The sequence below is a fragment of the Falco punctatus genome, assembly GCF_963210335.1.
Source record: "Falco punctatus genome assembly, chromosome: 4".
Classification (NCBI taxonomy): domain Eukaryota; kingdom Metazoa; phylum Chordata; class Aves; order Falconiformes; family Falconidae; genus Falco; species Falco punctatus.
The window spans coordinates 11,655,739-11,676,785 of NC_137583.1; the positions used below are offsets into that span (position 1 = coordinate 11,655,739).

At 42.7% G+C, this 21,047-nt stretch overlaps 1 protein-coding gene across 3 annotated transcripts in view; it reads right to left on the reverse strand.

Moving 5' to 3' along the window:
* The window catches only part of KBTBD12 (kelch repeat and BTB domain containing 12), a 56,756-nt gene extending 35,795 nt beyond the window's left edge, over window positions 1–20,961 (reverse strand). For 2 of the 3 annotated variants that reach the window (XM_080385406.1, XM_080385405.1), the window contains exon 1: window positions 1,592–20,961. The gene's annotated coding sequence lies outside the window, so the exon portion shown is untranslated. The remainder of the gene's footprint in view (window positions 1–1,591) is intronic. The other variant, XM_080385407.1, reaches the window with a different exon arrangement.
* Between the last annotated feature and the right edge of the window lie 86 nt (window positions 20,962–21,047).

Here is a 21,047-nt window from a genome sequence, read left to right on the forward strand (position 1 = left end):
TGGATTTTTTAAAAATACCATAGTTATTTCCCAGGTGAAAAGGAAATCTACAGATACATCATCAATCTCAAACCTACTCTTTTAGCTGTTCGGTTGTTTTTAGAAGTAGTCATCATTCTGTTTTAGCAAATTACATAGATCCCTCACTTTGAGTGCTAAATTAAAAGCTAGGCATGCTTGAAAACTAGCATTTCCTTGATTTTATCAATTCTTTCCATATTCCAAATTGGTAAGTAGAAGCAACAAATCTGAGAAATGAATCTGGGTTATTACCAGATTTTAAAAATGGCTTTGGAAGACAAAACATTAACTTCATAGTCTGAGTGTGTGCCAAGCTCTGAGCTCTTCTTATGGTACTTCTAAAAATCAATCAAAGGCAGTAAGTTTAATATAAAAAATAAAGCCACAGTATTTCCAAAATCTAGAAACCCCCTTTTTTTTTTTTCCCCTGAGAAAACATAGGTCTTAATCTTGCATCAAGTGCCTCTGGAGCAGTCCTTACAGTCAGTAGAAGCCTTTTCTGAGATAGAAAATTGCCCTACATGATAATTAGATGGGCAGTTTATTTTTTCCCCCCTTGTGTTGTTGTATCACCACATAATACTTAATCTTCACTGCACTTTGATAAAGGAACCACACCACATCTCAAAGATCATGTATCATAAGCACACATATTTCAAGCAGATGAGCTGTAGTGTCTTTAGCCAGTTGTTCACTTTCCGTCTGGATGAAAGTGTTAATAACTACCAACAAGACCCCAATCCTGTTCAGCAAGCTGACTAACCAGGGTTTTTCCTCCAAACTGATCAACTTCTCTTCTTTCTCTTTTGTGATGTCAGAGCTTCACAAATCCTCCAGCTTTTCCATAATGGACAAAATGTGCATTTTTAATGTGAAGAACAAGTGAGATGATTAATCATCATCATCTTTCCCAGATTTTTGCACAGATCAGGAAGCAGCAGCATGTAGAACTGAGTTATGATTTCACTTCCTTTGCTGGTCACCTTCAAGTTTTCTTTCACTGTTAATTTAGCTTTCTTAAGAGCAACTCTGTCTTTGATTACACCGTTCATCAGATTTGCGAATTTTATGTGTTCATTTACCAGTGATTAGGATATCTGGCACCACATGCTCACAGCCGTTTTCTCCTCTCTTTCATCATTAAGACATTAGCAATAGGAATCTTAAAGAACAGTGTAGCTTGTGCCATTTGTGCACTGCTTTAGGCACAAATTATCTGATGGATAAGCCCTACACCACTACCCTGGCGATGAAGGGCACTGCCCATGTGCACCCAGTGCGGGGTGGTCTCCTCTGCCCCCCGCAGACCTGGTGGGTCAGCTCTGGGCATCCTCCCCAGGAGCACCAGCAGAGCTATGTACAGCCTGTGAGTGGAAGGGGACATGGCCTCCCTTCTCCTGGAGCTGGTCCATACCCAACCATCGCCTCATCCTTGGGCTGAATCATGCAAGGGGTCTCCACCTTGCAGTCAAGATCATCTGCGACCCCCCGACCTCCTCTTCACCCACCTCATGGAGCTCTGCAGAGCAACGCTGCTTCCCCAGCCACAGCTACAGGCAGAGCTCCTCACCTCACACTTTCAAGAAGATGGTATTTGCCTTTCCTCTAAGAATGCACCGTCTTCATCTCCTGGCTTTGACAGCACACCAAGCTCCTGACTGAACCGTACTCAACAAAACCATGCTGTCGACTTGCATGTGTCTACTTTCTCCATCCTACAGCTGAGAAAGCTGAAGCTAAAAGGTTAAAAAGAAAACAGGATTGAAACCCAGGGGTGAAATCCTTTCATTAACTCCAGAAATTCATCCCTGTGCATTAGCTACAAACTTGTCACTCCCCTCCTGGCTTTTTGCAGTGTTTAGGTGAGGTCATTGGAAGGATATTAATATTCTCCTTTATATCACTGGAAAGACTATTAAAGGGTAATAATGAAATGGTGCCGCTTTGCTTTCCCCTCTGGGTTACAGAGGAAAAAAGATGGTACATTGATATTAAAAGAAAGGATAAATGTGATACAAATATAATTTGCAGTGAGACACTATAGTGAGATTGTACCAGAGGGTGGGTTGTCATTATAAAACCTGCAGTGCAAGGTTCAGAACCTTTGTAATGTCACCAGGAGCTGAAATCAGAGTTATTGCCTTATTCAGAGTTTTGGGATTTTTTTTTTTTCTTCTATTGTGAAAAATGGATTCAGGTACAAATCTTCATTGGATGTTACTTTATTTCAGAGTCAGGTTGTTAATTTTCCTTCAGTTCTGGCTGCTACTTTAATTTTTATATCAGCTGTTTTGTTAGTCTAATTTAACTTTCTTTTTTTTCTTTCTTCCTCCTTTGTGTCATGAACCGTATGAAGAGTCATGTATAATTTTATGCAGGAGCTACAGCATACGTTTTGCAAGGCAGGAGGGTGCTGCATGAACAGTTCAAAACACAAATAAGCGCACTGCTGTGAGCTCAGCTCTACAGCTTTTATGAGGCTATCAAACTATAAATAAATGCTGTCCTCAATTCTCAGTTACGCTGCAGCCTCTTTGAACTGCCCCAGCGCGAAGGGACTGTAAACCAGATGGAAGTATCTCATCAGGAATTTCCCTTAACCTCTCGGGGAGTGGGGGGAAGCTACCTTGTAATTAGAAACATTATTTTTTTCTGTATTTTTGCCCAGGACATAGATTTTTCTTGTTTTTCTTTTTCCCCAGTCCCAAGGAATCTCCCCTTCCCATGCCGTGGTGGGAGGGTGGGAGCTGCGGGACCTGGCCCAGAAAAGGTCACAGCAGCCAGCATGGGGCAGCGGGCTGCGGCGCAGGGGGCACCTCCCGCATCCTCCTCTTCCTCCTCTGCTTGCTTGCTTTCTTGTTCTTCTCCTTAATGAGGTTGCCCTGTCTTCAGCCTGCCTCCCTTCAGGTGCTGAAAGGATCAGAGTTCAGTCACATCAAAGAACCGGTGCCTCTGCCTATGAATTATTTGTGCTTCCTTTGTTATCAGTAAGCTGGGAAGCAAATCTGTTAATTGTATGCATTATGACATTTGGCTGACAGCCACAGTGAGGCAGAAATCAGTACCCAGATGATAATAATGTTATAATCTCGGGGTTTAATTATGAAGGCTGTGCTGGCATTTAAGATCAAGATTTTAAGGTGTGCAAAAGATCCTGCAGTGCTGGAGAAGGGCAAGTAATAACGCTAACCTTAGTAAAAGGAAAAGATAGAATAATATATAAAAAGGAAGCTTCCAGGGAATTATAGATGTTCCCATAGCTATAGGATAATAGGAACTTAATTCTCTTAATTCTGATACCTGGAAAGATGCCGGAAGAAATGATTACATGATTGAGTTATAAGAATTTTGAGGGTAATAAGGCGATAAAAGCAGCTATAGCACCTATTTATCAAGAACAAATTGTGTCAATCCAATCTAATTTTCTTCATTTTTTTCAGGGAAAATAGGGGATAAATTAGATACTTTGTCTTGAGTGAAGTTACCGATATGGTCCTACCTGATATCATTACAAACTATGATGAAATCAACTGACTAAATCAAGAAAAGTTAGATGCCTAACTGGCTGAAAAAAGCAAATTCAGAGAATAGTTATCAGTGGTCAGACTAGAAAGCATCTCTAGTCTGTGGCTAGATATCTGTGCTGGAAAGGTCACTCACAGTTTCAGGGAACACGTAGATATTATTTCTTGAATTAATTTCATCCATCCTATCCAGATAAAAAAATCAAACTTGTGGCAGAGCATTAAGCGGGAGAATATCCAAATCTTTTTAGAAAATGTATGTCTATACAGTTTGAGAGGGCATACAGGTAAATGGTTCTCTGTGATAATTAGACATGTTAGCGTTTGGATGCGTCTCAAGTATCACCATAGCTACTAGCAGCCAGGGTACCTTTCCTGAAGTTTTCCATATTCTGTCAGTTGCTAGTCACTTAGAGATTTAGGATTTTCAGGTTTTCAAAGGCTTCTAATCAAAAGTCCAAGTCCTCCCTAAGCTCACTGTGCAGTTTAGGAACTGAAGCATCTGCATCACTTGTAAAGGTAAAACTTCAGCCTTAAATTGCTTGGGTTTGCCAGAAGACGTGAGCTCCTTCCCAGTAAAGTCAGAAAAAGAGCTCTCCTTGCTGAACCTACCCATCTCCCAGGACCAGCCCCACAGCAGGTACCTTTCAGGTGTTCTGAATTGATGTATTGCTGGCGGGGAAGGAGGAATTTGGGGGTTTTGAAACTGTGAGCACTACAAATCAAATTATGTCATTGGCCTATATAAGATAAAGTATGGCAATCCTTCTGAGAGAGATTTTAACCATTTCTCTGCCTCAGCCCCTATGGCACCCTGTGTTTTTTTTACACATGCCATCTGATCCTGAGGAGCTTGAGTCAAGGCAGTCCGAGGTCTCACGATACCCAAGCGTAGGCCAGCTATCCATAGGGATGTGAGCTGCCAGGCATGCTCATGGGAGCTTGCTCAGCCAGTTACAGTCTGCAAGTGGTGTAAAAGGAGGCTCTCAGTGCAGAAAAACAGGCTGCTGACCTACAAGCTGCTGCCATCGATGCAGACAGTTGTGGCAGTGTTTGTGTTCCCCTGAGTGCATCACCGCGTCCCTGCTGCTGCAAGCATCCCCCTGCCAGCAGAGCCTGCGGGCTCTCCACTTGCACTGCTACAGGCACAGCCTCTCCTTTCTCCAGTAGCTTATTTACTTTCTTTCCCATTTTGTTGCTCTTAATTAAAAATATAAAGGGACTTAATAAGGCTCTTTGGGTTAGGAGAAGCTTGACACCTAACAGTGAGATTTTCAAGCAGGCTGCAAAGCTTCAGAACTGTGTTTGGGAGCGCATTTGACCATCGGAGACCTGAAGATGCTTTGATCAGTTTTCAAAGCCTTTGGGTTGTTTATGATTCTGGAAAGATTTGACAGTTTAGGCTCTGTTTACTGCCAAAACAGAGGCCTAGATATGGGATTGGATTAATATTGATCCTATCTCAGCAAATACCAGGCATTTTTTTTTTCTTTAAACTGTTATAGATTCATGAAAAAAATCAAAGCAGCTGAAAATGAAAGACCCTGTGGGCCATCTTTTCAAATATGCCTTCACCTGACCTTAATCTTACTCTGATTCAAAGCTCAGTGAAATCAGTCAAAAGAATCCCACGATTTAAGTAGAAAATGGATGTAGTTCTGTTCACAAACAAATGCCTATAACCAAGCCCAGTCTGAACTAAGTATGTGCATTAATTGCATGAGGAGAATGGAAGCTAAATATATACAGACGTACAGAGCCGTCTCTTTTACAGTTCACATGTGCAGATCATTTTTCTTACATATCAAATCTAATTGAAATGGCAAAGTGCTCATTCACAGAAGGGGGATGCACAAGTTTTTTACACTTCCAATGACAGATGCCAGCAGAAGGAAAATGTATTTCTAAAATGTATTTCAGTAGCTCTTTAAGCAGCCTGGCAAAGGTCTTAGAGATTTCTCTTTTTGCATTGATCTAAACATACTGGCAAGTGTAGGAAAGGCTTTCTGGAACAATTATATCATACAGTGTAAATTGGAATATATCACAATTAAAAGAAACGTAATTTAATAACTTGGCACAAACTGTGCTTTATTTGCATTTTTACAACAGAAAAGACTGTGAACTCTAGTTGCTAATATTTGCAGAAAACTCTGAAGTACGTATCCATTTGGTGAGCAAATGCTAGTAAAATGTCTAATAACCCAGTCACTCAGCAGTGAAATTAAAATAAATTGCAAGTTGTAAACCCTTATAACTTGACGTCAGCATTCCATTAGTTACTGTTTGAGTCCAGCCTTCCCTATAAATTTCTCTATTTTCAATTGCAATCACTACCAAGCAAACATCTGGGCATGTCCATACCCACAGAAAAGAAAATTCAGAGCAACCCATGGCATCACCACAGCACCACCTCCAAAATGGCCCCTGCACTAACACGGATTCGTGCCACACCTGCAGCCCCTGCTGAAGCCTCATGTTAAAAATGTTCAGCCTCTTGATGATAAGGATCAGATGTATAGGTACATATAGATACCTTGATGGGAGAAGTAACAGTTTCTCCCAGCTTCCTTGCTGGAAGCAAGTCTAGATGTTTGCAGGCTTGTGCAGTATGCAAAGCCCTGCCGTGCACAGACCTCCGACACTGGAATTACTGCATCCGCTGGCTGGTCCTGTTCCCACACCGCTGGCAGAGCCCACAGAGCTGCAGACAGACCCCAGGCTGGGTGATGTTCAGGGGTTCCCATCCTGACTTAGTAATTGATCTCTTACATTTCCTTTACGAACTGGACAGCAGGCACTGTAAGGACCTGCGAGGGCTTCTGTTTTGGCACCAACAATGGGTCCTACAGCCTCCTCCCCACACAGCTGCCTCGCAGCTGACCCTGCCTCGCCATGTACAGGCCCCCTCTCCAGCATCTTTAAGGGTTCCCCGAGACATACATTCAAGTACCCCTGCCCACAAAGTTCCCACACACCCAGCCACCCGGAGCAGCCTGGCCCTGCCATGCCCACACTGCCTGACCATCTCAGCACCAAACTCCTTTCTCTTCCCTGCTCTGAGTAGGGGAAGGATTTAAATGTACCTTTCCGTCGCTGGGAGCGGCAGGTGCCCGTGAGAGTGCGTGGGAGAGGGAAACAGAGACCTCATACAGCAGCACAGAGCTTCTGTCGGGCACCGAGGTGCCAGGGCTATAAATAGCCCTTGCTGGGCTCCTGGCTGGGCGAAGGAGCTGATTTAATGTCATGCACAGGGGCACATTAGGACGCAGCTGACTGGCACCGGTGCTGCTCTCCTTCTCCCCTGCCCGCATGCTGCCTGGCCCACCGCCTGCCAGACTCAGTGCTAAAAAGCAGCCGGCTCCTCCACGGGGTGGCACGGCCACCGCTTGTGTCAGTAGCCCACCAAGAGGACTATATCCCTCCCCTAGAGCTTGCCACAGGCACACGACAGGCACAGCTCTGTGCCGCAGCTGTTTCTGGGCAGCTGGGGCCGTCGCAGTGTAGATGATGATCGCACTGACTCCCACGTACCGCTGAGGTCTGGGTACCACACCAGGGGAGATGCTGTTGCTCATTGACCCAAGTCACTCTCAAAACCAAAGACACTGTCTACAGCTGAGAGGAATTTCCCCAAACTGTTTCTCCTGCCCTTGCTAGATCGCTAAGAGCTGAAGTTATGTGTAAAATAAGGATTCCTGACAGAATATAAGTATTACGTGTATATTTTAAGGCCTGACTATCTTCTAGTTTGTGTTGATGTAAATCAGAAACAGATCCACTAAACTTGGTCCAGAATAGTGAGGCTGCACTGATTTACATCAGCTGTAGATCTGGTACTCTGTAAATCAAAGGGGAATAGAGAGGGCCATAATACACTATTTATATCTCCATATGTTTAAGCAAGGATGGAAAAAAGATTAAGCAAAATTTAGGGTTATAAAATTGATTAATGTTGAACCTATACTTTTAGTTGAGAAAGACATTAAGGAGTTTTCAGAACATTCCTTTTTAAATGGCATTAATTTACTTATTCGCCATAGTAATTCGTTGATTGATCATAACAGCTTCTGAGAAAATAAAAATGAAATGTATTTCCTTATCTAGATTTTTAGTCTGATGGTTTTATTACAGAGTTTTTCCAAAAGCCATGGAGGGAGTTTTCAGGAATGCTTAACTGCTAATAGCAGTTTGTTGGTTTTAGGGGGAAAATTAAGACATCATTTAAAAAAGCATATTTCACGTAATTTGTGAACAGAACTAGGGAAAAAATCGAAGTGAATAAAGTTTACTCACGTCAGGAAATTCAGTAGATCAGATTACAAAGATATATGTTGTCTAAACTCCCAGATTGTTCTCATTAAAAGTTCAGCTTTATCTTAGAAACCAGAATATCCAATCTGATACTATAGCTTTCACAGAAGCCAGGATGGAACAGTGAACTGATGAAATGCCACAGCTGTGATAAAAATGGACCATATCCCCTAAATTGCCTTGTTCTCCTGGTATGTGGAACAATTTATAGCATGGTGATGGTTAACATGGAGCGTTCACGTAATGAATTTTATTTATATGAATCCACTCCGCTACCATGCTAATAATCATGTTTCCTTTATGGGTGCATTTCTTAAGCTAATTCCTATAATGAGCCTATTTCACAAAAACACCGACTAATGCTTTTAAGACAGATTTCTTTTTATCACTCATGAAATTCTGAATATTTCTCTTGCTCTTCACGGAATTAACCGGGACACCCTGTCTCGCAGCAGAGCAACTGCTGGGCGGCTCTTGGCAGCACTTTGTGATTACACAAACGCCGTAACACAGCGGTGAAGCAGGGCCCTGATATTTTTGCTAGAATTAAAAGCTCGCTCTGCTGTAAGCCAAGCCTGTTTTCACCTTCTTTGTGTAATTAAGTCATAATCCTTTCATTCTGATATCATTATCTGTTGCCATGGTGATTTTAATTATAAAAATGAATGGCTGAGAAGTGGGCGAAGACAAAAGTTTTCACTGAACTTCGTTAAGTTAATGGCAAAAGAAAGAATGTCCGTGGCAATAAAATAAATGTGTGATCTTTTAACACAGTGTATTTTAAAACAACGGTAAGAAGTAAATGTCAGAGACAGAAGAGACACATTTGATGCGATTATATCAGTGTTTAGGAAATATGTGTTGAATTTAATGTTTTAGAATAATTTATGCATGGCACCGGTTGTACATTCTGGCCTCACATGAACAAAGATTCCCTCCTAAATCTCAGCTGCAAGTGATTCACCTGTCGGAAAAAACACCCTCTCTTTAGGAAAAAAGTCTGACCAAGTTTCCAAGAGTATGTTTTTCTGAGTACAGACTTTGGGAAGAGCTACGCAACATTTACAGTTCTTCCAAAAGCAGAAAGCCTGTTTTGATGGGTGGGCGCATGCAGATTGTCCGTAGGTGAAGCCACGGCAGGGTTTGCAGCGAGCGCACCCCCAGCCACAGTCGGTTACGGCTGAACTTGAGAGGAGACCTGTGTCAGTGCAGCTGGACTCTGGGTGGTATCAAGACACACAAGACGTCGTTTTTCCCTTGCTGCCACTGAAATATTGTGACCAACGTGCTGAACTAAACGCCTTTCCCCTGTCACTCTCGCCCTCGTTCTGTGTTTTGCTCTGGCTCATTCTCTGCTGACAAATACGTAGTTTTACGCGTATGTGTCACTAAAGGGTGGCACAGCACTGGGAAGAGCCTCACACTTGACTCAGTGCCCACAGGTGACTCCCCAGTGTGGCCACTGCACTTTGGTCCTCCCGGCCCAGCAACCCCCTGGGGCTCCTCAGCCTCTTTTCCAGGAGACAGAGGCAGCCTCTGATTTGGGAACTAGCACCTCGCATTTGCTTTGCTTCCCACACGTGAGTAGCTCTGAGATGTCCGTGCAGCCACTTGGCATCAGCCGTGTGTGGAAGCACCTCCAGGCTGGCTGCAGCAGTGATGATGCCGGCACGGCTCGCTGCCATGGCTGCTCCTGGCACATCCCACATGGGCAGCCTTGGCATCCTCCTCCTCCTCCTGGAGCAGAGGAGCAGAGTGCATTCAGGCCCTGATGGTGGGTTTGGACCATGTTACACCAGGTGCTCTGCACATGCTGATTATTCAGTTTGCATTATGTTAGGACCAGTAATGATATTTTGGTTATCATATCCCTATAGACGGTGCCAGTGTGGATATATAGGGAGAAAAAAACCAGAAACAGAGAGACTTCCAGTTTAATCCTATTATCTATTCCCTATGTCAGTCCAAATACAACATCATAGATATTTTTCTTTCTTAGGGTAAGTGCTGACCTTTAGAGGAGACCAAGGGCAACCCTGAGCTCGCCTGTGACCACTGGTCCTGCGGGCAGCACCCCTGCAGTCCCTCTGAATTGAAATCTCTTTCTGGCCCTGTCACCCTGATTCCCAGGTTGCCTGACAGATAATGTGGCATGCCAACCACCCGCTGCTTTTTCATTTAAATAAATGAGAAAGTTGTAGCTAAATTAACACTCCAGTGGAGGTAATAAGGACCGACTCAGCAGCTGCCACAATGTATGCAAATTGCAGTTTCACACATTAGGAGCTGGATGTTGCTTAATTTGTAGGTCTTTCTGTCTTTTAAATGAAAGAGCCTCCATCAAATTCAGGCAATCTGGAAAAAAAAAAATTAAAAAAAAGGGCAAGATAAAGCCCCCAATGTCAACTACTCACCAGTGCTTCTGACTGTGCCTACAGTCTTTCTTCTGGGGTTTCCCTCCTGATCCCCTGACAATCAGTTATTACTGAGCTACACTGCACTGCCAGATGCTTTCAGGCAAAAATATCTGCTGATTTCCAATGAACAGACAGCCTGATTAAGGAGGTACTGCCTGTCCTTTGGTATAAACAGAAACCTGATTTTTTTTTGCAGTGGTGCCACAATCCAGGAACTCTATATCCATCATCTTTTTTTCTCTGGAAATGAAACTGTAACAGCATGAAGGAAGACCTGTGATAGCTGTCAGTTAATCAAACAGAAGGAATGGGCTCATAGGAGAGCATTTTATCTCCTTTTAGATCAGGAGAGATGGGAATGGAGATGCAAATAAGGATGCAAACCCCATCACGTTAGGGTTTGTAGAAAGGTTGTTCTGTACATTATTTTTAGGAATTTTTAATTTCTATAAGAAAATTATGGCTATAGCTGTGTTAGGGTCAAAAAGATTCCTACATGGGCACCAAAACTGAAACTCGGGAAGGGAAGTGCATACTCAGAAGAGCAGAACTTGGGGCCGTTATAGCCACAGAAAGTAGAAATATCTCTAATCGGGTTATGTTCTGTGAGAAGAAGCAAAATATTAAAAACATTCTAAATCAGATTTTAGCTGGCTCAGAAATGCTGCAGCCACAGGATATAAAGCTAAAAATGTGCTTGAAACTCACCCAATCTTTCCCAGGTTTTATTCAGAAAGACAGAAGTTTAATTCTAAAATAAATCCCATTCAAACAGTTTGGGGTTTGCCTATCTTTTTGGTCTCCTGACTTACACGGCTGGTCCTCAAGAACTATTGCCACAGATCTTTGAATACCTTTGGAGGAGATGCTCTTTCCTCTGCTCTGGTCTTCAATTGCTCCATGCTGAATTCCCATTCCTAGATGTCTTCTTCTTAACCTTCACTTATCCCTTTCATAATCTAGAGGTATCTTAGTGATCCCCAGCATGCTATTAGCAAAGTAATAACAAGAACTTGCCCTGTGTGGTCATTATTTGGGTGCACATGTTGAAACAAAACTGTCACATGAAAATGCAAGATAAAAAGCCACAATGAATCTGTGGGCAAGAAACATTCAGGCTATAAAAAAAATGCAGCCCCTGAGAGTGCTACCCAGTTCCCAGAAGTGAATGCATATCCCGGCTGGTTTCCAGCTGCCTGCTGAAGGCAGAGCTGGCATACACCTCCTCCCCATCACTCTTAGCTCCTTCTGGAGGAAAGGAAACCTGAGCACTTGGGTGGGATGAGAGCTACAACCTGCCCTGAACTGAGCTGTTGGGGACAGGCACTGAGGGAAGAGTCCCCAGGTGCCTCCACCCTCCTGCTCAGATGCAGTCTTGGCAAACTTGGATGATTTACCATCCAGGACACCAAAGATGACTGCAATTCTGGCTGATGTGACTGTATCTGTCACTCAGTACAAGCCCCTGCCATTCTGTTTGGTCTTTGTCCCTCATCGCTAAACCAGGACGACGATGCTTTCCCACCAGTCAGAGAGATTAATTAGTATTCACTAAGATGCAGGGCCTGTGTGCCAATTAAGAAGGGTGTCCGGTTTGTGTATTCCAATAAATTCTGTGTTTGCTGCAGTCCCCCAACCTGGCACACAACTGTGCCACAAAAAAATGCATTTAAAAAACCTTTCTTAGGCGGTGGTTATGCTGAATGAGTTACCAAATGTAAAGCAAACCCTGCACTGCTTTTCTGACAGAGGCAGTAACTCTGAAAGACACAGACTTCTCCCACCATGGGTATGAGGCAACTGTCCCTAAAGTGGTATGAAGATGATGCTGGTTCCTCCATGCTCGGTCCTGAGCACTGAGCTGGAGGTGGCTCCTCTCTCCCGTTCCAATGCTGCCCCAAATGTGACATTTGTATTTGTAGTGCAGTGCTGGAGCTCCAAACCACATGATGAAACGGTGTACCAGAGGCAGGCAGGCAGCCTGAGCTGTCTATCCATCCATGGGCGTTAAGGTGATAGCGAAACTGATGGTCACAGCAGGAGCAAGAAAGATGGACCGCCTGCACGGCCTCATCCTCAAAGACCTCAGTAAATGGCACACATCCTGACTCAGGCCAGGCACTAGGTAGCCTCTTTCACCCCATGATCACCAGACTGTAGCTTTGTGAGTTCACCTGCGAGGGATCTCATGAATTAGGAGGTAAAAACTTGGAAAGATCTGCAATACTACTACCCTTTTAATTGCCCATCTACAGCTGCCCATAAACATGCAGCTGATTCTGCTCAAACCTTGCAACTGAGCATAGTGGCTTATTCCAGAGCAGCAGTACATCATAGAAAATGAACGGGAATTAGGATCCTTCAAAAAAGTAAAACTTCTTCTACTTCTATCCACAAAAAAAAAGGATGAAGAAATGTAGTATCTTCCAAGTTACATCCCATGTGGCAATCTTCCAAACCTCTTTCCATATGTTCCTAAGTGTTGAAAGCCCAAATGTTCCATATCTTGCTGCCAAATTCTCTGGCCCAATCCCAGCATCTCTTACAATACAGTTGGGTATTGTCTAGTGGGGGGGGGAAAAAATCACCTCAGATTGATAATTAAAAATATATTTGATCATCAGATAGAGATGAATGGCCAAGGGTGCTCTGCTGAATGAATCATTCCCGCTCACAGATTTCAAAGCAGCAGAAGAGTATCTTTCTGATCCTACTGAAGTTGCCCCAGAAATCCTGGTTCGTTGCAGAACATATTGCTGAAGAGATTCGAAATCGGGGGCAGAGGAAGGAGCAGATGAGCCATGGCAGGGAGCTGTACTGCTGGGCTGCAGCCGGGGGTAGGTGTCTGACCAGGACTGCAGAGGGAGGTCTGGGTCTCAGGCAGACATTGCTGGATTGGTTCCACCCCTGTCTTATCTCAGACTGAACCCTACAAAATCACAGGCTGTGATTTTATACTTGGTGCAAACCAAAGCAGAGCTGCTGCTGTAATCCCACCCCTGCTGGCGCTGAGGTGCTGGGCGCAGGTCTCAGGAGGGGACTGAGGACGCACGCGTTGCTCAGGATGTCTCATACACATTTCACAGCACAGGAGGGAAAGAAATGCTTTGTGCTCTCTGGCTTTGGTGCTGAATGTTGCAGCCTTCCCCCTGCTATCCTCTTCCTCAAAACCTCCCAAAGTCTGGGAATGATGGAGTTTCGTGCAGGTATTACATCCAGGATCTGTTTCCTCTTCTGCTGAAAAGATAGCATCTCCAGACCTCAGATTTCCATTTAAAAAGTTAATGTAACTCCAGAGAAGATTCAGTAATGTACTAGGAAAAGTCAGCAAGTAAAAATAATCAACACAAGCTGGTATCAAAGCATAGTACCATGAACTGGAAGGTTCCTACGTTCAGGAAGCCCCACTGAGGGGTCTGTAACAGGAATCCAAACTGACTCTACCAGCCCATAGAAACTGCAGATGCTCGTGACTCCAAAGCACAAACCAAACCACAGATACCTTTGCTACGTGGGAATCAGTGACTGTAGCCAAGACATAACGGTTATCTTGTGTTGGAGGAAGCAGGATGAGGCTTGGGGACTGAACTCTCAGATACCATGACTTTTGATGTTACTAACAGCAGATGCTGCTAATTTACATAAAGTTCAAATACGAAGGGTGTTCACAGCCTTGAGGATTGTAGATGTCCATCTCTAAAGCACATGAGGCTCTGGTAATAATCCTTTGTTGTCCTGAGATATAGCATTGTCATCTTATATAGGAAATACTTTGCCTGTGGATGCTTTGTCCCCTTTTTCACTGCAATGCTCCTCATTTGACAACCCCTTTCTCCAAGTGTACTCCAGGGCTAATTATTACATGCATTAATTCAGCCTAGAAGAAAAACCAGGGAGGGTGTTTTTCTACACTGGAAGGTATAAAGTAAATGGCAGTAGATACTATAAAAATTAAATAACTGAGAGGGAACAATTAGGAGCCAGATGCAAACAGTAATGAATGTGATGCTTAGTACAGAATAAGTCACATGTGAATCCATGGTATTAGGGTGCAACACTGAGCACAACTGAGCCTTAATTTTGTTGGCCGCTTGGTGCTACCACAGTATATATAGAGATGAATGCTCCCAGGAGTGAACAGTGTATGTAGTACATAATTTCTGTAAGACATTACTGCCTAACATCTATATCAGGATGGCAGAATAGCTGCTAGAATTCTCTTGCTGTTCCATACTATAATGCTTATTTTTTTCTCCAATGTAGATTTCACACTGGGGATATTCTTTATTTTCTCTAGTACTACTCCTGATTTACATCAGCGTGAGCAAGAGTAGAATCAGGCCTCCAGTTAAATAACTAATGCAGCTGTTTTGCTGAACCAGCTTCCTGGCTGGGAATGAATCCAGTCAGCTGTGGATAACAAACCCCAGTAATAGAGATTTCAAAGATTTCATACAAATTTTTGTTTCTTAATATTTGCAGAGTTATTTTTCTTACAAAATCTGTTAGGCAGATGTTAGGAAGTAATTACTGTACATGAATCAGAAAGAAAATGCACATCTTACAGTGAATATGTGTGAGTGGACTGAGCAAAGAAACCAAAGGTACACAAGAAAAAAGCTAAAATATAGATGAGCAGAGTCTGCCAGGATTTGCCATGGGGTTATTAGGGAAGAAACAGCACAAGGCAAGCTCTTTTGATGACCCATGCGTTCATTGTTTATACAATACAATAAGCCTGCTACCTTTTCTAGCAATGGCAGAATTACACTCACCGTTGATGGACAGAAGGTGAAGTCAGCCCTGGCTGGGCAGCTACAGTTTCCATCAACATCTAAGAGCCTTTCCAGCAATCACATCGGTAACCCATGTGGTCGACACAACTAAAACGTTGCTACATACACTCTCGTGCTCAGATACCCCAAAGTGTCCTTAGATGATGGTGCACATAGATGTAAATAGGACTGATCGTACGAGTGAAAACTTCTGCCTCCACGTCAGAATTATTGATTTTTTAATATATAAATGCAAGCAATCTTCCAATGCTGGTGGCAGCAGTAATAGTATCCAGAAGATTAGGATGGAAAGCAAAATTGTAGGGAAGATTTTGCTCTGAAGAATGTAGTTATCCAGGCTGTGGTTCTGTTTGGGACACAATATTCCATATACCTGCAACTCTGGGTAATCTTTTAACAACTGAAAAAGTTATTGGTTCAGTTGTTCACAGTGCTGTGATGGATAGATTTAGAGCTGAGATGGGATTTAGTAATGGTATAATTGGGTAAACAAAATCAGGATCATTAAGAAGAGATTCTGCCCTCAGCCTGCCTCCAGCAGTGAGCCTCACTTTTCTCTGCCCTGATTTCCCCCCATAAAAGAAGAATTCTATCGTTCCTTTCTGAAGTTCATTGAAATCTCAGGTTCAAAGTACTAAATTAGGGTTAAATAAAAGATCTCAGTAAGTAATAATAAACATACTGCTTGTCTTTTACGGCATTTGCCGCCACTAGTTAATGCACTTCATAGATGAGGTTGGTATTATTACCTTTACGTTGCAGTGTGCCTGGACCAACAGAGGCCAAGTAAGGAAATGATTCACCTGTTCCATGAAAGCTCCCTTAAGATGCCTTTTAGAGGCATAAAGCGGACCTCCAGATTGTGCTGATTTTCACACATAAAACCAATTTCATTCAAAAAATAAATTGCACATCAGTAACTACGCCCCTCTAAAATTCCATCTCAGTGTTTATGAACCTATAAACTCTATAAAAAGAAATGCTACAAAAGAAGCCTTTAAAATTACAAACCAGCCAGGATGTTTAATATTTCACGTCTAAATTACAATATAAAACCTCATTTTGAGAAATGCTATGAAAGCATCGGCGTTGGGTGCATTTTAGAACAGCACTTGTCATAAAAAAAGAGCTTGAACATTTGGGTTGCCAAGGCAGAAACAAGCACCACAGACACATTTTACCCTTATGGGGATTCATCAAGGTTGTGCAGTGCAGCTGTTGTCTTAGTAAAAGAAAGTATCAGCCCCTGGCTGGAAGAAACAGAAACATAATTATGTGATGATGAGCTGGAAAACATGCAAAGAAAAATTGGAATGCAAAGCATGATAAATGATGCTTTGTCAATTGCAAAGCAGCAAGAAAACCAGGCGGCACAATAATAACTCTGCTCCAGTCAATGCTTCCAGTTTGGCTACCAAAATAAAGCATCACTCTAACCACGACAGAATAGCTGCATCTTTTGGCTGTATTATTTAGTCCTGAAACAATGATGCTGGGTTTGTAAAGTGGATTATGCAGTCATCCTTAGTAACAGAAATGAGAAAAGGAATGGTCAGGTACTTCTAAAAATTGAGACCGTAATTCCATCTGGAGAAAATTTATAATGTTGTCTTATTCTGATTTTTATGTATATTATAATTCAAAGCTCAGAACCTTTTCCTTTAATACGCCTTTTAATTATGTTTTCTGCCATAAAACTCCTGTTTCTACCGAGGTGACCAAGATTTTATGAATAGTAATATGGCTACATGCAGTCATATTGCAATAAAATAGGAAATGCCATGCCATAACAGACTTGTTAATCTGTCTGTTCTCACAGTGACAAGGACAGGATTTCCCTTCAAGTGCTGCAGCAATGTGCCTGTCCAGGGCATAAACCACTGAAGTTTCTTCTCGTGATGTGAGTGAATCCAGAGGGAAAATTGGACTAATTATATACCAGCACAGGAAACTTTTATTTAGAAACCAGTACTGGACCACACCGATAAAAAGGGACACGTGTTTAAATAAAACCTTCTGATGATAAAGGGGAAAATTATTTTTTAAAAAATAGTAATTCAGGAGGAAGGGGAATTTGGTGGGGCTTACGTGTCCCCAAGCTGCCAGGGGCAGAGAAGCGGTGCCCATGTCCTCTGGTGCCCTGACCGGCTGTAGCTCCCTGCGTTGCCCCTGGACTGGGCTTGGGCATCTGGGAAAATCCACAGCGAGCTGTCTCCTGCAGCACCCAGTGAGGCTCAGCTAAGGTGACACAATTCCAGACTTATAAAAAAAAATATTTATTCCCAAGGCAGAGTGATTCTCAAGCAAGAGGGTTGCTAGAATAACTCTACCAACTTCCCCTCTACAGTCAAAACTTTAGGGCAGAATTTACACCTTTCATTTTGATTTTCCTACCTTTAGAGCATGCCTTTTAGATATCTCATACTAAGAATGCCTCAGAATCTGCTCTTAATATTCTTGTGGGTTTTTTTTGATTAAAAAAACCCAAATGAACCACCAAACAAAGTGTGTATTGCTTCTGTAATTAAAAACAAGCAGCTCTCAAATTAGCATCTATGTAGGATGGGTCATCTTCTACATATCAGTTTAAAGGACTGAAACCTATATTCAAAGAGTGTATTTTTAAGTGTGTATTTTTGGTCCTGTCAAATAAGGAGCACAGGCAAAATACTAATCACTTCACTCACATAGCTACTGTTTGCAGTCACTGCTTTGTAAGCAAGGTCTAATGACAGCATTACTTGCAAAACTTCCATTACCCACAAAAAATTAGGAGTATTTTTACCGCTAATTATTTTTATTTACATGCTAAAAATACTGTATGACTTGACTGTAGTTTGCATCTAGGAGTATCAAACCACTTGTAGCTTAATCAAAATAATTCTATTGGCATCGATCAGGGGAAGTGAAATTACTGATAGGCAACACATCGGTGGAAGCCTGCAAACAATTTCTGTGATACTCATCCTTGTGCTAACCATTCAACCCTTTTCCCTTTTGCCTGGCGCTAATTTGTGAAGAGGTACATGAAACTGTGGAATTGTAGATCAGTGCCAAGCTACTTATAATTTCTCCGGATACTGTTAAGCTTAACCCGTTCAATAAAATATTGTCCTTTAAAAATTTCTATCTCAATCTAATTTGCCTGTCAGCAAGTTTATTTTTTGGGGGGCTGCAAAACATTAACATGGGCATTTTTCAGGAAAACAAATGCAGTTTATCCCAGCCCCCACTCCTGTCTCATCCCCATAAATGTCTTGTTCAGGAATACCAACAGGCAAGCAAAGGCAGATTGCACAAATAAGTACAGCTGAATGACTGCACTCTGGCTAAGGATGAATAAAAAAATGTAGCCAAAGAGAAGGGTAAATCCAAAAAAAAGACTCTGAACTGACTGCTTTAGAGGCATTGGCTTCTTTGCTTTTCACTTGATTTTAATTCTTCCTCTTCATGCTTCATCTCCCCTGTTCCCCATGTGCTCTCTGGCTTGTGCTGGCTGTTGCTCTCTCCAGCTGCTCCCTGACTACTGTAACTTCCAGCATTTTTCTGTTGGAGCAGATTCTTCCATAACCACATACTACTTTAGATATTTTATTATTGCATCCTCCTCCTCTATTACTTTTTTCCTCCTTCTTGTCAGCAAAAGTTCTCTTTGTGATCCGGGTGAGCAGAATCCCAAATAGTTTAGCACCCACACCCCTTCAAATCCACTCCTCAAACAAAAATACTCCTTTGCAATTTAAGAGCATGGTATCATCAACCAGAGCAGAAGGCTCTCATACAGTCTATTTACCTTTGCATGCCAACGGGATATGAGCCATTAAAAATTCATTTTGTGAATGAAAGGAAAGGAAAGGACAAAGAAAATCCTACCTATCCATTCCCTTACCGCACCATCAGAATTACACACCAGCATGCTATGCTGTCTCCTCTCCATCCTCTTCCTCCCCTCTCCTCTCTTCTCCTCTCCCCTCCTCTTCCCTCTAGCCCATTTTCTCTCTCCCCTTGCTGTGGTAACAAGTTCTCACTATTAGTGTTTTCTCTGTCATTCCAGCAATTGATTCTTTCCCTAAAATTTGCCTTATTTGAGGGTATAATCCTTTTCTCTATACTCCTGTGAGTACCTTGGTGGTCGATGGAGTTGTTTAAACTAAACAGGGCCCAGCCTTTCATAAACAAAACACCTTTCCCTAGAAGGCTTAAGCAATTACTGAGTTAGTGTAAAGATTCACAAAGTGTATTTCTGTTTTTTATTAAGAAGTTGATTTAGCTTAAACTGTATTTCCAAAATGCATTTCCCTCCACCGAGACAAGAGAAGATGTTACAGTCTCATAAATACTGCATGCTCAGACATCCCTTTCATTTCTCACAGGATGCTAGTACGCGATAATTGCTCTGCTAAAGCTCTGTGCATCATTTGGGTATCAGCTAGGTGAATTCTTCAGTCTCCATGCAGTTTTCTCAGGTGGCTTTTCATTCACGATTTGAACTCCACAAAATGACAAGGTAACTAGTCAGCAGTTGCCTCTCATTCATTTTTAGGATGTTATCATGAGGCGTGGGAGGGTGTGCTACCCGTGAGAAGAAATGTCCTCAGTTTCCTGGGGGCTCAGGGAAGCCAAGGGGAAGGGAAGGAGGGGTCGGCTGAGCCTCCACTCCTGGGCAATGGTGGGAATCTCTGCCTGGCAGAGAGTGGAGCTTGGACCGCAGTCGTGCTGCCTCCGAGGCTGGCTACCCGGAGGTTAGCAGGCTGTCACACAGCCATATATCTGGGCTGACCAGGGCAGGCTCTCAAAGACAGGGTCTCACCCTCATGTCCCAATAAAGGTAATTTTCTTCGAAACACTATTTTTATCCTGAATTTTAGAAAGAGATTTCTTTTTCCTTGTCTCCCCCCACCTCTCTGATATTCCCAGCACCACAGCAGGAGAGGAGCCTGCTCCTGCCATCAGGTTTCATGGATGGCTGTAGGGAAAGCAGTAAAGTGTTCCTGGCAGATAAACTGTGAGCAGGGGAAGAGGCTTCTTCCCTTCTTTTTTTCTTCTTAATCCAGTTATTATCTGATCTTTATCCTTTAAATAAATATATATGCCCTTGCTTCTTCCAACTCTGAAGCTGGCTTGCGATAGCTCTGTAATTCCACCCGGCCATGCTCAGACAGTAGCTCAGTGGCTGGCCTAGCAAATGATACACCTCCAAGCAAGCTCCCAGGGCTGTGGTTAAGACCTCATCTGACCTAAATCTTGTTTATTATAAACAACCATAAATGTTGTATTTGTTGGGGTTTTTTTCCCCCAAACAACAGCAGTTACAGGAATATGTAATTTTGCTTTTGCCGTTGATAACTACACACACACACACACACACATACACCCCAGGGCATTTAATATAAATGACACTGAAAGAGGAACAAATCTAGGTTTTATTTCCTTTTTAATTTTATATGGATTACCTCTAAGGTTTTGCATTTATTGTTATTATTGTTAGCGTATATTTCTTTCCTTTCTCCAGCCTTTGTTCCCACGTTTGGACTCAGCGAGCACATTGCCTAGCTTTAAAAGATATTGATAATAGCTGCCGCTTCTTTAAAAGGCCTGAGACCTCTAAGTGCATGTGGGCATGTAAAAATTAAAGTTTGTAATATTAGCCTGGTGAAACATAAAAGGCCTGAATCTGCACACTTAATATAAATGATTTTAAAGTGCTCAGTAAAAGCTGAGCACTTACCAGCATTACATGGCAGAACTCAGTACCGGGATGCCTGGAGGCTGGGAAGCTATTTTAACTTTGGGGAACCTTGCTGTGACCATTTTTATAAGCAAGCATCACAGACCATCGAACAGGTCTCAGTTCCAACATCGGTATTGCATATAGCCCATGGTGATTAGGTGCACTATTAATTGTGGGTGTGTAAATGACACACAGTGTAAATCGCCTCCACCACGGGCACAGGTGCGGAGCGAGGGGCTTGGGA